The sequence below is a fragment of the Pogoniulus pusillus genome, chromosome 20, assembly GCF_015220805.1.
Source record: "Pogoniulus pusillus isolate bPogPus1 chromosome 20, bPogPus1.pri, whole genome shotgun sequence".
NCBI lineage: Eukaryota > Metazoa > Chordata > Aves > Piciformes > Lybiidae > Pogoniulus > Pogoniulus pusillus.
In genome coordinates this window covers 9,891,422-9,908,316 of record NC_087283.1, presented here as the reverse complement: position 1 = coordinate 9,908,316, position 16,895 = coordinate 9,891,422, and the positions used below count along the sequence as shown (strand labels likewise).

Sequence of the window (16,895 nt, the reverse complement as noted above, 5' to 3'; positions counted from 1 at the left end):
GAGTGGAGAAAAGAGAGGAAGAGAGGGGAGATATTTTAGCCCTTTTTCCTTACTGTCATGGTGACTGGGGTTAGATGGGGGAAAAAGCAAAGTGACCTCCACTCTAAGCAATCCTGGGGAGAAGCCCCTCCAGCTTTTGGCTCTTCAAAGGATGCTCGGAGTATTTTGCCTTTGGGAAAAGCTGCTGAAGGAAGCACTTTTTTTCCTCCCGGGGAAGCTATTTCTGGGTTACTTCTTAGCAACATAAGCAGAAAAAGATGACAGAAGAGCTCCACCTACGGATTAGCGGGAAGGGCTGTCGGATCGGGCTAGAGAGGCATCCTGGCAAAGGCTTTCTGTCCCTGTCTCCCCTTGTCCCCATATCCCTTCAATCTCTCTACCCCTCCACCAGATTGTTGCTCTGAACTCTTTGGAGAAAGCCCTAAAGGATTTGAGTGAGCTCCTGCTGCCTCTGCAGAACTTCCCCACCCACCCCCCACAAACTGAAATAACTATTTCAGATTTTGTTAAAAGGTGAAAGCATAAAAACTAAGTCCCAAATTCACTGGTTGGTTTTATAGTAAAGGACTTAAAGGCAATGGACATAAAGCAGGAGTAAAGCTCAGCCTTAGAAAAGTACCACCAGGATTTTAGCCCCAGAGACAGGTTAGATCAAAAGGAAGAGTAAATCCTGGTTTAAAGAGTCTCTAAGAGTCTGGTGGAAACAGAAAGGGTTTATTTCTCCTCCATCCTTAGAAATGCTTCTTTACTGCCTGCTGCAGAGGGTAAAGCCATGATACTGCTGGGACTGTGAAATTCAGCTTGTCTTCTCCAGCTCCCCAGCTTCATTTGGGGTTCACCCCACCCTCCACAGCCTCACTGTCCCTGGCTAGCAATGATCTGAGTGGAACAGGAGAATTTCTGCAAGAAGGTTGCACTGGCCAGAATCTATTTGGGTCCCTTGCAACAGGATGGGCTTTGAGGCACTGGAGTGTGTCCAAAGAAGGACAACTCAGTCTGTGAAGAGTCTGGAGAACAGCTCTTGTGAGGAGCAAAAGGCACTGGGTTTGTTCAGCCTGGAGAAAAGGAGCCTGAGGGGAGACCACCTGGTTCTCTACAACTCCCTAAAAGGAGGTTGGAGCCAGGTGGGGGTTGGTCTCTTCTACCAAAACACAATCATAGAATCATTAAGGGTGGAAAAGACCTCCAAGATCAAGCCCAGCCATCAACCCAACACCACCATGCCTCCTAAACTATATTCCAAGGTGCCATGTCTACACATTTTTTGAGCACCCCCAAGGGTGGTGACTCCACCACCTCCCTGGGCAGGAGGGTTTTCAGAGTGGTGTAAATGCTGTGCTGAAGGACCTGGTTTAGTGCTGACCTGGCAGTGCTGGGTTAATGGTTGGACTTGATCTTAAAGGTCTCTTCCAACCAACACAATCCTGTGATTCTGTGACTGTCTCTCTGATTCTCTCTGGTCTCTCTGCAGCACGCAGAGGTCACCTCACAGGTCTCATCTGATGCTTTATGCACACACAGCAGCTGGGGTGAGCACCCAGTGCCCCATGACAGGCCCGCAGCATGAATGCATTAATAATACTAAGGCATATATATATATATATATATGTATGTATGTATGTATGGGGCCAGCAAGGGCTGCACCCTCTCAACCTCTCCCTGCAGAGATGCTGCTTGGAGGGGAAACCAACCCAGCTGGGGTGCTCCATGAGGTTCTCTCTCTGATTCAAGCTGCCGAGCTCCAGCTCCTCCACAATTTCACACCCTGCTAAGAGAAATGAATCCTGGGCTGATAGGGGGCTGGACCAGTCAGAGCTCACACGTGGCCCTTTGGCACACAAGGGTTTTGCTCACAAAACAATGCACTACTTATGCCTCTTCCAGCCCCGACTGCAAAGCCTGTTTGCTGCTGGTTGAATTTGCAAAGGCTCCTTGCCAAGATAAAACACCCAAGGCCAGCGCTCACTGCGTTATCACAGCCATGCTCTTTCAGCCACATAAAGGAGCCCTTTTAAATTTTCCCCCCTCCCTCTCTTTCTGGAAGGAAAAGCTCTTTTTTGGGAGCTGGGACACTGCAGGATTTGCACAGCCAAGGGCTGGAGTTTGCTGGTGCATCGGTGCTGAGAGCCAGGAGAAACAAACAGCACGCTGGCTGAGTGATGGAGATGGGGAAAGCAGAGCTGTTGGCACCCAGGACTGTCCTGCTGATGGAAGAAATCCATGTGCCATGGTGCTCAGTGGTGGTGGCAGAGATGGGCAGGAGATGGGCATGACTTCAGCCTCTGCAAATGATAGCATGTGGGGAGAAGTGTAAGTTAGGGCTCCATTCTCCAAAATCCTGGTGCTCATCTCCACATGGGGAGCTCAAGGGTCCCATGTTGAAGTCTCAGAGGTCTCTGTCACTGTGTGGGGGTCCATCTCAGTGGCTGTGGCCACAGTCCATGGCCATCTGCAAGCCAAACAAACGGGACACAGTGGGGTGGCAGCCCTGGGAGCAGCCTGGCACAGAAATCCAGGGCCTGTTTGTGCTGCTCCTGATGGGATGCTTGATAAGGAGGGCTGGGTGTCTTGATTTAAAGTGATATTCCCCAGGCAGCCACCTGCATCCAGCACCAGAGGGTTCATGGATCCAGCCCAAACACCCAAATAAAATTAAAATAGGGACCTTTTAATCTACTTTTTAACAGGCTGCAGTCCACTCCATATCCTGTCTCCAGGATCAGGCTCCTCTTTGAGTTACTACTGGTGTCAGTTCTTGGGTTTTAACACTCCAGCTTCTAGAAGAGGAGGTGGAAAGGGATGGGATGAGGGCAAAGGAAGGTTATGCTTTAAAAGGAAGCTTATGGCATTTACTTGGCCATAAGGAAAGTGATCCCCATCTCAGTTGTGTGCCTTTCCAGGTGCTCAGCTCTTTTTCACCACCCTGGAGCATCATCTCATGCTGGGGCAAACATGGGGCTACACACAACCTCCTGCAGCCCCACTGTGGTTTGGGGACACAGGGACAAGGTGAGCAGTAACAGCAGGAGCCTGGTTGGCAAGGCAGAACACTATCTGCTGCACCATGGGGCAGGTCCCATCCTGCCAGCAGCCCCAACATGCCAGGCAGGTTGTGAGTCACCGCCCCAGATCTCCAGTACCCAGAGCCAAGTGGATCAGCTCCTTGCTCCTCCAGAGCTGGTTGTGCCCAAGGGGCAGAGCCGAGGGTCTCCTGCAGCTGTCCCTGATCCGCAATCCCTCCAGCACTCATTTCTGTCCAGCACACACATCTCTGGAGACCACATGGCCTTGACAGCACCTTTGTCCCAGGAGGAGAGCTGGGAAGCTCCCCAGTGCGATGCTACAGCTTTGCATCTCTACCAGGACAAAGTATGAGGACCACACCACAAAGACAGAGGGAACCACCCTGGCCCCACTGCAGGCAGGACAGCAGCAGGTGAACCACACAATCATTTTGCTTGGAAAAGACCTTTCAGATCACCAAGTCCAACCATTAACCCAGCACTGTCAGGTCACCACTAAACCATGGCCCTCAGCACCACATCTCCATGGCTTTGAAACCTCTCCAGGGATGGAGATCCCACCATTGCCCTGAGCAGCCTAGGACAGTCCTTGACAACCCTTTTGGGGAAGAAATTGTTCATCATGTCCAACATAAACCTCCCCTGGCACAACTTGAGGCCATTTCCTCTTGTCCTGTTGCTTGTTCCTTGAGAGAAGAGACGAATGCCCATCTGGCTCCAACCTCCTTTCAGGGAGTTGCAGAGAGCCAGAAGGTGTCCCTTCAGCCTCCTTTTCTCCAGACTGAACAATCCCAGTTCCCTCAGCTGCTCCTCACAAGACCTGCTCTCTGCACTCTTCACCAGCTTCTTTGCCCTTCTCTGGACCCATTCCAGCACCTCAACATCCTCCCAGTGCATGGCCCAAAAGTGAACCCAGTATTAGAGATGCAGCCTCACCAGCATCTTCCCAGGGCAAAATCCTGCTCTGACAGAAACAAAACAGTTGCTGAACAGCAAAACCCCCCAGCACCCATGAAGAAAACCCACCAACTGCTGAAGCAAAGCACAAAGAAAAGCCTGCAGAGGCAAATTCATTCCCACTGCCCAGCCCCTGCCTGTGTGGAAGGAAATGCTCCTTCCCCATGGCGGCAGGGAGAGGAGGGATGGCCTCACTGGGGGAGTTAGGAGAGCCAGGTTCAGCTCTCAGCTCAGCCTCTCCCTTGCATGACCTTGGGTAAGTCAGCTAATCGTGATGACTCAGCCCTCCCTCTGTAATCAGGCCTGATAATGCTTCCCTGGGCCTATCTGCTCTTTGGATCACCTGCTGAAGTTACCAAGGCAGGGACTGGCAGGCACTTTGTACAGTGCCCGGTCCAGCAAAGCCCAGATGGTGCTGGCAGAGGTGCAGGGCTGGGCTTGAGGGGCTGAGGATCCTGGGACTGCAGGTCTGGTTGGAGTTTGGAATGGCTAAACTCCTGCAAGGTGAACAAGCAACCACCCTGGGACAGAGCTGGTGCTGTCTGGGTGAGCTTTGTGACCAGAGGCACTGGTTTGGGCAACATGGGAAGGTGTGGAAGGAGAAAAAAGATCAAGATTCTGGTTGGTGGCATTGTCTGGGCAAATGCTCTTCTCTGGGGCTGGTGGGAAGGAGATGGGGGGGTGAATGTGAGAGCCCCTCAAAGAAATCCTCCAGCTCAACAGACTTTTCACCTGCTCCACAAGATGCTGGGGTGACTCTGAAAGGGTTGTCTAGCCCTGGACCAGGATGTCCAGGATGGTGGTGGAGGCCCCATCCTTGGAGAGATTTCAAAGCTGCGGAGAGGTAGTGCTGAGGGACCTGGTTTAGTGGTGACCTGGCACTGCTGGGTTAACACTTGGTCTGTTGCAACCCAACTAATGCTCTGATTCTATGTCTCCATCATCCTATGGTTCCATGATTCCATGACTCTGGTTCTATAATACCATGATTCTGTGATCCTGTGGTTCTGTACTTCTATGATTCTGTGATCACACTTTGGCTTTTTGTCCCTAGAAGGAACATTTAACCACCTAAAGGATTTAAATCTTCCTCAGGCAGGTTGATCCCACCCAGAACGACTTTGGGGCTGTGAAAAATCCCTTTCCATTGTGAACTGGTCCCTCCTCATGGCCCCAGCCCTCTTTAAACCTTCTGCCTCTTACAGCCAGACAGAAAATCACCTCCGGAGGTCCCAGAGCCTCTCTGCAACTGGGGTTTGGTGGGGCTGAGGACATCCTGTCTGGGATGTAAGGATGAGGGAGTCTGGCTCCCCAGACCAGCATCTGACCCTGTGCTGTCATCTGGCTCCTACCTTGGCACCCACTGCTGCTCAGCTACTGCAGGGGCTGACTTTCACCTCCCATGAACAGGAATTTCTTGGCTGCAAAGGAAAGAGAAAAATATGTCAGGAATCTGTGCCTGGCTTGGCTGCCGGCACTGCCTGCGCAGGGATCTCTTGGATGCCAAAGGGAGGGGTTTCCACCCCAAAACACCCTCTCGTGGCCACACCCACCCATTTTGGCTGGGTCTATGGGTATAGGGTCCTGTGTGAGAGGGGAAACTGAGGCATGGCTGGAGATGGGGTCCTTCGTGCCCACCCCCTACATCCCAGCTCCATCCTCTGCATCCCACCTTGGCCCATTAGTGTCCTGCAGACTCGATGCATTGCAGGGGGTCACTGTAACTATGGTCAGGATATGGCCTCGAGAAGAAGGAAATGGCCTCACTGGTGAGGAGGAGGAGAAGGAGGAAGAGGAGGAGGAGAAGGGAGGAAGGGGAGGAGGAGAAGGGAGGAAGGGGAGACCGAGGACAGCCAAACCCCAAACCACAGCCCTTGGCACGCTCAAGGCACCACCCAGCTTCTGCTGGGCAGCTGCAAACCTGCTGCTAGCCAGATCCTGTGCCCTGCACACAGCAATGACCCAGGTCCCCCCATGCTGCTCCCAACCCCCAGTGCCCCCCAGCTGGGTGGTGATGTGCTGGTTCCCCAGGATGCCCAGTACCAAGCTGGGTCAGGCCACACTTCCAGGAGAGCAGCTGCCTACGTTACACTTTGGGAATGGCTTGGGGAAAAGGTGCTTTTATCCGTGTTTGGGAAAAGAAAGGGATTTTAAGGGGTTGTTGTTACCTCCCTGCCAGCCCTGTGCCCAGCCTGGAGTTCCCAAGAGAGCGTGGGTCTTACCCAGGCATGTCTGACCCTGTTCTGACATGAACCCATTTCCTGGTCAAATAAAGAGAAAAGCAGGATGAGGAGTCTGGTTCCTGCCCTGGCCCCACGCAGCAGCCGGGAGCATCTCACCAGGAGAGATGTGACACCTCCCCTGCCAGCCCTGCTCCCTGCCTGTCCCCAGGGAGGGAGACTGGGACCAGGAACAGGGGTTGTCCACCATGTCAGGACCAAAGAGACAGGTTTGGAGATGGACAGAGGCTCTCTCTGAGAAAGGCTGGGAAGAAGCTGAAGTATTCTTTGGGTTGGAGCTGCAGTGAGAAGGATCTGAGTCCTGGTGCCAACGCGGCTGGGCATGGTCAAGCCTGGCAGCTCCCTGGGCACCTTGTGAGATGTTTGGATGTTGCAAGCTGGCATCCCAGTGCCATGTCTGGGGTTCTTCCCAAATCTTCACATTGCCTGACCCCAAAGATCTGCAAGAGGAGGTTTGGGAGAGGGGATACTTTGTTCAGAGACATCACGGAGGAGGTGGCTGGGGCTAAGAGAAGACATGAGTAAGGGTCAGTCTCTATTCCCAAGGAACAAGTGGTGGGACAAGAGGAAATGGCCTTAAATTGCACCAAGGGAGGTGTAGATTGGACATGATGAACAATTTCTTCCCCAAAAGGGTTGTCAAGGACTGGCCCAGGCTGCTCAGGGCAGTAGTGGAGTCCCCACCCCCAGAGGGTTTAGTGGTGACCTGGCAGTGTTGGGTTAATGGTTGGGCTTGATGATTCTCTGATTGTATGAGACACAGCTCAGCCTCCACTGGAGGTCACCTCCATCTGATGTCTGTCTGAAAAGGAAGGGATGGATCAGGGTGACCTGGCAAAGCAAATCTTGTGATTCCCTGGCTGGGCAGTGGTGGGATCTGGGTGTCAATCTCCTCTGGCCACAGGTACCAGTGCCTGAGTCCTTCTTAAAGGAAATCAGATGGTTGGTGATACAGAGCAGTGAGGCTTTCCTGGGGTTTAGCTCAGCTGTGTCTTACAGAGCTGTAAGGTACCAAGTGGAGGTGGGAATAAACCTACCAAACAGGGACGGGTTGGAGCAAGGTCATGGTGGAGCAAAGTGGTGGCCTGGTTCAACCAAGTGACAAGAGGAAATGACCTCAAGTTGTGTCAGTGGCAGTTCAGACTGGGTATTAGGAAGAATTTCTTTACTGAAATGGCTCTTGGGCATTGGAGCAGGCTGCCCAGGGCAGTAGTGGAGTCACCATCCCTGCTGGTGTTCAGGAGTCATGTAGACATAGTGCTCAGGGATATGGTTTCGTTAGGGACATGTCACTGTTATCATCATAGAATGCATGGCGTTGGAAGGGGCCTCTAAAGGTCATCAAGTCCAGCCCCCTTGCTGTCAGCAGGAGCATAGAATCATAGAATCAACCAGGTTGGAAGAGACCTCCAAGATCATCCAGTCCAACCTAGCACCCAGCCCTAGCCAATCTACCAGACCATGGCACTAAGTGCCCCAGCCAGGCTTTTCTTGAACACCTCCAGGGACGGTGACTGCACCACCTCCCTGGGCAGCCCATTCCAATGCCAATCACTCCCTCTGCCAACAACTTCCTCCTAACATCCAGCCTAGACCTCCCCCAGCACAACTTGAGACTGTGTCCCCTTCTTCTGTTGCTGGTTGCCTGGGAGAAGAGACCAACCCCACCAGACTACAGCCTCCCTTCAGGTAGTTGCAGACAGCAATGAGCTCTGCCCTGAGCCTCCTCTTCTGCAGGCTGCACACCCCCAGCTCCCTCAGCCTCTCCTCACAGGGCTGTGATCCAGGCCCCTCACCAGCTTCATCACCCTTCTCTGGGCACCTTCCAGCACCTCTTGAATTGAGGAGCCCAGAACTGGACACAGCACTCAAGGTATGGCCTGAGCAGTGCTGAGTCCAGGGGCAGAATAACCTCCCTTGTCCTCCTGGCCACACTGTTCCTGATATCCCCAACTAGATCAGGTTGCTCAAAGTCTCATCAAGCCTGACTTTGAATGTCTCCAGGAATGGAGACCTCCACCACCTCCTGGGGCAACTAATTCCAGGGTTCATGATTTGCCTTGGTGACCTTAAAGGTCTTCTGCAACCTAAGCAATTGCCTGGTGCCACGATGCGCTCTGGCACGGCCGAGCAGACCCTTCAGAGCACCTCCTTCCCCAAAGCCCCAGGAGCATTTGGACATCTGAGACCTCCTCCCCTCCCGCTGCAGCAGCTTTATCTCCCCGGGGGATCAGCAGAGGGCCTGACAGCAGCATCTTTGTGGGGCCCTAATAAAGAATGACTTATTTTGACATTTATTCCAGAAATATTAATCTTTCATTTTCCTTCTAAATGCTCCTCTCTGCTGAGGAACTATCTGTTACCTAAGTGCTCTGATAAATCTTCTAAGGTAAAATTACATGTTAGATGCTGCCAGAAGGGTACATTTAAGAATACTTCCTAAATTATCAACTGCATTAATCTTAATTACTTGGGTAAAAGTAGAGTCTGGCATTAGGGCGAGCTAAATTGAACGGGTGTTTGTTTGTCTTTATCCTATCACATACTTGAGATCATTTAACAGCAGGCAGATAAAAGGGGCGCGGGGCAGCGAGGCACACAGCAGCTGCCTGATGAAAATGTTGTCTCCAGATGACAAAGAGCAGGCAGGAGGGGACAGCAGGGACCCATTGGGGTCCCCAGTGCAGAAGGACCTGCCTAGGGCAGGGTGGAATATGGAAAAAGAGGGGCTGGAGTGGGGTCTGGAGAAGGGCAACAAAGTTGGTGAAGGGTCTGGAGAACATAGAATCATAGAATCAACCAGGTTGGAAGAGACCTCCAAGATCATCCAGTCCAACCTAGCACCCAGCCCTATCCAGTCAACCAGACCATGGCACTAAGTGCCTCAGCCAGGCTTTTCTTTAACACCTCCAGGGACAGTGCCTGCACCACCTCCCTGGGCAGCCCATTCCAATGCCAATCACTCTCTCTCTGAAGAACTTCCTCCTAACATCCAGCCTATACTTCCCCCAGCACAACTTGAGACTGTGTCCTCTTGTTCTATTGCTGGTTGCCTGGCAGAAAAGATCAACCCCCACCTGGCTACAACCTCCCTTCAGGTAGCTGCAGACAGCAATGAGCTCTGCTCTGAGCCTCCTCTTCTGCAGGCTGCACACCCCCAGCTCCCTCAGCCTCTCCTCACAGGGCTGTGCTCCAGGCCCCTCACCAGCTTTGTTGCCCTTCTCTGGACACCTTCCAGCACCTCAACATCTCTCTTGAATTGAGGGACCCAGAACTGGACACAGCACTCAAGGTGTAGCCTGTCCAGTGCTGAGTCCAGAGGCAGAATAACCTCCCTCATCCTGCTGCCCACACTGTTCCTGATGCAGGCCAGGATGCCATTGGCTCTCCTGGGCACCTGGGCACACTGCTGGCTCATCTTCAGCTACTGTCTACCAGCACCCTCAGGTCCCTTTCTTCCTGGCTGCTCTCCAGCCACTCAGACCCCAGCCTGTAGCACTGCTTGGGGTTGTTGTGGACAAAGTGCAGAACCCTGCACTTGGCCTTGTTAAATGTCATCCCATTGGCCTCTGCCCACCCATCCAGCCTGCCAGGGTCCCTCTGCAGGGCTCTCCTGCCCTCCTACAGCTCCACACCTGCTCCTAGCTTGGTGTCATCTGCAAACTTACTGATGCTGGACTCAATCCCCTCATCCAGATCATCAATAAAGACATTGAACAGGACTGGGCCCAGCACTGATCCCTGGGGAACACCACTATTGACTGGCTGCCAACTGGATGTGGCACCATTCACCACCACTCTCTGGTCTGGGGAGGACCAGCTGAGGGACTTGGGGATGTGCAGCCTGGGGAAAAGGAGACTGAGGGGAGACCTTCTGGCTCTCTCCAACTCCCTGAAAGGAGGTTGGAGCAAGGTGGGGGTGAGTCTCTTCTCCCTATTATCAAGTGATAGAAAGAGAGGAGGTGGTCTTGAGTCACACCAGGGAAGCTTTAGGTTGGGCACCAGGAGAATTTTCCTTCCTGAGTGGTGAGTGATTGGAAGAGGCTGCCCAGGGAGCGGGTGGAGTCGCCACCCCTGGAGGCACTCACAAAACATGCGGACATGGCACTGTGGGACACAGCTTCGTAGGATGCTGGTGTTGGGTTGACAGTTGGACTTAGAGCTCTTAGAAGGCTTTGCCAAACTTAACTATTCTATGGAAAAAAACCCAGTCAGAGTTAGCTCCTTAGGCACCAATTTGAGCGATAAAACTGGGAGGCTGGAGGAGCTGCTGTCCCACCAGGGGAGGAAAAGGGCTGTGGGTAGTAGCGCATCCCACATCACCCATGGGTGCCATGGCCACCAGCTCACACCCTGCTGGGGTGCAAACAGGCAGAGTGGTGTGTGCCACAGCCTGCCTGTGACAAAACTCTGCTGCTTTTCTGGGGGGACAGGGCCATGACCAAGTGTGCCCAGGCGAGGACACCGCTCGAGAGTTTAATGCACAGGACATGAAGTTAGGCAGGGGATTAAGTGCTCCCTTGCACTGGGGCCTTGGGGGGGTATTAAATCTCACCATCTCACCAGGTCTGTGTGACCTGGGCAGATCTGTTATCAAAGCAGAAGGCATCTGCACCAGCCAGCAGGGAGGATTTTCCTCTCTCTTGCTCATTTTGGTTGGAAATTTAGCAAGAATGTGTCCACCGCTGCCCCTGTGCACAGGGAGATGGAAGTGAGCTAGTGGGAGCCAGGAGAAATGATGGATAAAGGATGGATCTGGAGAAGGAGACCCCAATAGCCTCACCTTAGAAGCACAGAATGGTTTGGATTCAAAAAGGCCTTTACAGGTCATCTAGTCCAACCCCTCTGCAGTAAGTAGGGACATCCCCAAGTAGATCAGGTTGCTCAGAGCCCCATTGAACCTGACCTTGACCATTCCCAGCCTGGGCTGACCTCCTCCAGCACCACCAGTCCCAGGTTACCATATCCCCTTCACTCCACATTTCCCTCCTAGCCTTCCACGACCTCCTAAAAAAAGGAAGAAGAAAAGCAGAGAAGCAAAGGCAATGACACCATTCCCAGGCCAGTATCACATTTCCTTCCTCCCAGTGGAACCTGGGTCTGCTCCAAGCTGCTTTCCCCTCCACTCCCGCTCCCAGCCCTGGTCAAATGGGGACAGGAAACCTGAGACTGATGAGCACATCACTGGTATTTTTTCACCCAAGCCTCATTTAGCTCCTTGTCCTTTTGGCATCCTTCTCTTCCCCTTCACTCAGTGGCTGCTCGGGGATGCTGTGTGTGGGTCCTCAGTGGATCAGAACTGCCCTATGTTTATTTGGCCAGTCCTGCCCTTTGGGCAGACACATGGATGGCTGAGTGGAATTAATTGGCTCATTGTAATTAATTCAGTCACAGACTTCAAAGGGAGTCAGCTGGGTGTGCATCAGAAAGTGCAGGAAAACTCAGAACCCCAGCATGGTGGGGGTTGGAGGGGACCTCTGGAGATCATCCAGTCCAAGCCCCCTGCTAAAGCAGGGCCACCCACAGCAGGCTGCCCAGGAGCACAGTGTCCAGGTGAGTTTGGAATCTCTCCAGAGAAGAAGACTCAGCCTCTCTGGGCAGCCTGCTCCAGGGCTCCAGCACCCTCACAGCAAACAATTTTCTCCTTAAGTTCAAGTGAAACCTGCTGGGTTCCAGTTTGTGCTCATTGTCCCTTGTCCTATCACTGGCCACCACTGAGAAGGCCCCAGCCTCATCCTCATGACCTCTGCCCTCTAACCCAGTCCATCAGGGTGCTGTGAACCCCCATCCATGGGTGAGTGACCAAGGAAGTGACTTCCTGCAGGTCATCTTGCCGGTGGCAGTGATCCCAGTGACATGAGTCATGCCAAGCCCCAGAAGATAGACTGATGGGCAGCCACCCACCAGTGCAGGCTGGTGCCTGTCTGAGCAGGGAAATCTCATTGTCCCTCCCCAGCCTGCTCAGGTTTAAAGGATGTGACAGCCGCAGAGATCTGGGTGTGGGCAGATAAAGAGAGCAGCACTTTGTGCTGGGGCTTAAGAAGGACCACAAGCAGCAGGAGGACCACAGGGGTACGAAGATCACAGGCAGCAAGAGGACCATGGATGGCATGAGAATCACAAGGCAGCATATGAAACACAGGTGACACCAGCACCGTGGGCAGCATGAGAACCACAACAGGTGGTACAAGGACCATGGGCAGTGCAAGAACCACAAACAGCACAAGGACGACAGGTGGCACGAGGACGATGGGTGGCACAAGAACAATGGGTGGCACCAGGAACGTGGCTGGCACAAGGAGCACCCACCAAGCTTTGGGTCATCTTGTAACACTCTCTGCAACACCTTCCCACCTAGTTCTGGTAGGAGCCCTCCCAAGCCCACCCTTAGTGATGCAAACCCTTTACCCCCTTCGACTCACTCTGCCCCATCCTGGGCAGTCCCATCCCATTCCTGGTGGTACCCAACGGCCGTGGTGGCCACCTCAGCGTGGGGGGAGCAGAGATACTCTGGTCTAGCCTGAACTAGTTCCTGCAGGATCTGATAGGAGCAGACTGCTGCTAGATTTGGTGGGTTTGGGTGGTTTTTTTTGCCTTTTTAAGCTGTCAACTTCTGTATAATTATTAGCAATGTTTTAAATCAGCTCTCCTCTGAAATTTGCTTCTGAAAGACAAGATTAATGAGCATTTCCTTCGGGGATTTATTGCACTGTTAATTATTCTCAGCCAGAAATTTGGTTGGGAATATTATCAGCCTTTTATTCCTTTTTTTTTTTTTTTTTTTTCAATTAAAACTGATTATAATTTGCTCTGTAGAAAAGAAAAGTGGATTTAAGAGAAAAAAAATATAATATTCCCCCCCTTTTTTTTCCCCCTGATTAAGTATAATAGTCAAGTGATGGAGATAAAAGTAGCCAGTGGCTCTGGCAGGCCATGCCGTAAAGATATGAACTTGGGGAGGGGGGAGTGGGATGTGCGTCCCACCAATAGCTCCATCCCTGGTAGGGTCCAGAAAGCGACGCTCAAAGGCTCGCTTGTAATTTAAGGCCATTTCCTGCAGAGGGAAGCAAAGGTGTCCGCAAAGAGCAGCTCCCAGCGCTGCCAGCCTGGGATGAAGGGATCGGGGAGAAGAAGGTTGGGGATGATGAGCCCCAGAGATGCTGTTTCAGCAGCCGCCTTCTCCCAGGTAATATCTGGCCTCGATTTTGGCAGTGAAAGCCAGAAGATGCTCCATGGGATATCAATCCCCGTTGGATCGTGCAGCAGGAAGGTGTTGGTAGAAATAGTGTCTGCTCTTTTCACCCCCAAAATCTCTTTTTCACCAGGAAAACTGGGGTTTGAAGCAAAACTTATGCACAGACAACACCAGAGAAGGGGCTTAGGTCCCTAGAACTTATCCCAGGCCATGCAGCAGCACCTCACTGCTTGCCAGGCTCTTTGCCCCCCCCAGCAGACATTCCTCCTGCACCTCCCAACATTCAGAAAATGCTCCAAATCCAAATGCTCACTTGGTGGGGGATGGCTCCAGTTACACCCAGGGCACAGGGAGGAGTTGCCCCAAGCAGGGCTTTGCTGGAAAGTACCCTACAGACCACACAGACCCTGAGACCTCGGCTGTGGCAAGCTTGGCTTAACCCCAGACTGGTCCTCAAAAGCCTTGCAGCTTGCCTTTTGCCTTGGCTAGTAGAAAGCTCAACAAGGTGTTGAGATAAATGCAAAGGGCCCAAATCTCCCACTGGGACAGGCCCATTTGGCTGGTTCCTGGAGTCATGGCTGGCTCCAGGCTACGTGGACCTATAGCACTCGTGCTGATGCCTTCAAGCAGGAACCATGCACCATGCCCAGATGCCCAGGGGAGGGGCACATCACAGATCCAGAGGGATCCCAGGGGTGTGCAGCCTGCCCACAGTGTGCATTGCCCATGACTATGTCTCAGTTCAGCCTTCCTCTGTCAACCTAAGCATGCCAGCCTGGGTGTTGGGGCTCCCAGCTGCAATGCCATGGGTGCCCCCACTCATCCAGCCCCCAGCAGCTGGCACCATGGGCTCACATCATCTGTGATCTCACACACACACCAGGGACATCCCTGCACAATCCCTGCAAGTCCCTGCCAGTCTTAGGAGTGATGCCAGGAAGGCAGGTCAGGAATTTCACAAGTTCCCCCCCAGCCAGCAGTGTGCCCTCATGGCTCAGAAACCAGTGGTATCTGGAGGGGCACGAAGAAGAGTGTGGTCAGCAGGTCAAGGGAGGCTCTCCTGCTCTTCTCTCTGCCCTATCAAGGTCATACCTGGAGACATAGGTCCACTTCTGGGCTCCTCAGTTCAAAAGAGACAAGGAACAACTGGAGAGAGTCCAGTGAAGGCTACAAAGATGCTGTCAGGCCAGGAGCATCTCTGAGGGGAAGAAAGGCTGAGAGCCCTGGGGATGTTTAGCCTGGAGAAGAGTAGCCTGAGAGGGGATCTGATCAATGATCAGCAAGAGCTAAAGGCTGGGGAGTGTGGAGTCTCCCTCTCTGGACAAACCCAGCCAGGGCTTCAGGAAAAGGGCAGGGTGCTCAGCCTCCAGCATCACCACAGCTCCTCACCAGGATGGATATGAGCTCTGTCACGTTTGCCTACAAGACTCATTGGCTGCTCTCGTGTCAGGACACAGACATGGTGGGAAGATTGAATTTGGGCATCGGGACCTCAAAACTGAGCTGCCCTGGTGCAGCCCCTCCTGCCCTGGCTGGCTGCAGATGCTGGTGCTGAGAGATGCTCTGTGTTCTCACCAGGAGCAGAGACACTCGGGGCCAAGAAAAACGCCAGAGCTATAAAAAGGCTGCTGAACAGAGGGACATTCACAGGCAGCTTCCATCCCCTGCTGCCTGAAGGTCCTGGTTGCAGTCGTGCAGGCTATGTGGCCCCAGCAGCCAGGGGTGGGGAGCAGTTTGGCCCTCCTCTGCTGCCAGCCTGGTGCAGACATGTCAAAGCATCAGTGATGGAACAGCTGGATGGATTTTCAGCCCCTGCTGGTGCATCCCTGGTTTGTGGGCTGAGGAGGAGGACCAAAATCCATCCACGTTTTCTGCTGTCCCTCCTGGGTGTTTGGTCACTTCTGGCTCCTCCCCAGCAAGGTGACAGGAGCCTGTGCCTGCGGAGATCCTCCCACACCATGGAACATCAAAGCTGTGTGGTTGCTCGGGGCAGGTTTGTCTGCAGGTGCCAAACACGAGTCCAGCACATGCCTAGAACTTCAAAGGGTGAGTAATAAAAAGCATTTCACTGACAGGCTTCCAGCACACTCAGCCCTTCCTGCTAGGCCAGCTGCTGGGTGGCAGATGTGGGGACTCTCTGTGCCCCAGCCATGGCAGGAGAGGGCATGAGAAATACCAAGGTGGAGAAACCTCATCAAGAAGGTCCATGTGATTTCTTCTGCTTCTATTTCCCTTCTTTTCTTTTTTGCCAGGCATGGTTGGATAATGCCCAGACAAGCCCAGGCTCTGCTGGCTCAGGAGGCCTGTGTTCTCCAGGGGACACAACAAGTGACAAAATCTCTTTCCACATTGTTCTTTCATCAGTCAAACCCAAAAAGCATTAGCAGAGTCTATTTCAGAGGGCTGAAGAAGAGCAAAGTGAAAATAGTTGCCTCTTGCTGGTGCTGCATGAGGTGGAGAAGCACTTGGGGTCCCTGCTTAGTGTGTGCTTCCAAGATGCAAAATGAAGATTGGGAATTTCTCTGCTGCTCCAGGGAATGGTTTTCAGGCAGAGCAGGGAAATTTTAAGATGCTGTCTCAAGGAAACCAGGTCTGAGGAAGGATCATGCTGCCCTTCCCCCAGGGAAAATGTGGATGCAGCAGTTCTCAGGGCTGAATCCCAGCAGCAAGGTGATGCTGCAAGTGAAAAGTGGCTGGAAAGCAGAGAAATAGGGTGAGGATCTGGCCAGTGTCCTTAAACTGAGGTGGGCAGCATCACTTGGAACTCAGCTCCATGCTTTCCTGTGCATATCATCCCTTTCCTCATCTTGTGAGGAGCAGTTGAGGGAACTGGGGCTGTTCTGCCTGGAGAAAAGGAGGCTGAGGGGAGACCTCCTGGCTCTCTACTACTCCTTGAAAGGAGGTTGGAGCCAGGTGGGGGTCAGCCTCTTCTTCCAAGAAACAAGCAACAGCACAGGAGGAAATGGCCTCAGATTGAACCATAAGAAGTTTAGACATGAGGAACAATTTCTTCCACTTGAGAGTTGTTATGGCCTGGCCCAGGTTGCCTAGGGCAGTGGTGGGCTCCCTGTCCCTGGAGGGGTTTCAAAGCTGTGGAGATGTGGTGCTGAGGGCCATGGCTTAGTGCTGAATTAACAGTTGCACTTGATAATCTTAAGTGTCTCTTCCAACCAAAGTGATCCTCTGATTCTAAGATCTCCTCAGCTTGGCTCTTTCTCAGGATAACCTGGAACAATAAACCCATTTCCCTCTGGCTGATCCCAACACTGCCTTGTTATTGCAGGGCTGCTGGTGTGGTTTTGGAAGCCTCCCCATACATAGAATCATAGTATCATAGAATCAACCAGGTTGGAAGAGACCTCCAAGCTCAGCCAGTCCAACCTAGCACCCAGCCCTAACCAGCCAACTAGACCATGGCACTAAGTGCCTCATCCAGGCTTTTCTTCAACACCTCCAGGGACGGTGCCTCCACCACCTCCC

General features: G+C 52.8%; 1 protein-coding gene across 8 annotated transcripts in view; it reads right to left on the bottom strand.

Moving 5' to 3' along the window:
* Positions 1–16,895, bottom strand: part of ZNF469 (zinc finger protein 469) — a 243,180-nt gene that overhangs the window by 13,029 nt on the left and 213,256 nt on the right. For 5 of the 8 annotated variants that reach the window (XM_064160089.1, XM_064160091.1, XM_064160090.1 and 2 more), the window contains one exon: positions 5,333–5,401. The gene's annotated coding sequence lies outside the window, so the exon portion shown is untranslated. Of the gene's footprint in view, positions 1–96; positions 166–2,692; positions 2,778–5,332; positions 5,402–16,533; positions 16,642–16,895 lie in introns of those variants that run through there. The other 3 variants (XR_010306008.1, XM_064160094.1, XR_010306010.1) reach the window with 3 other exon arrangements.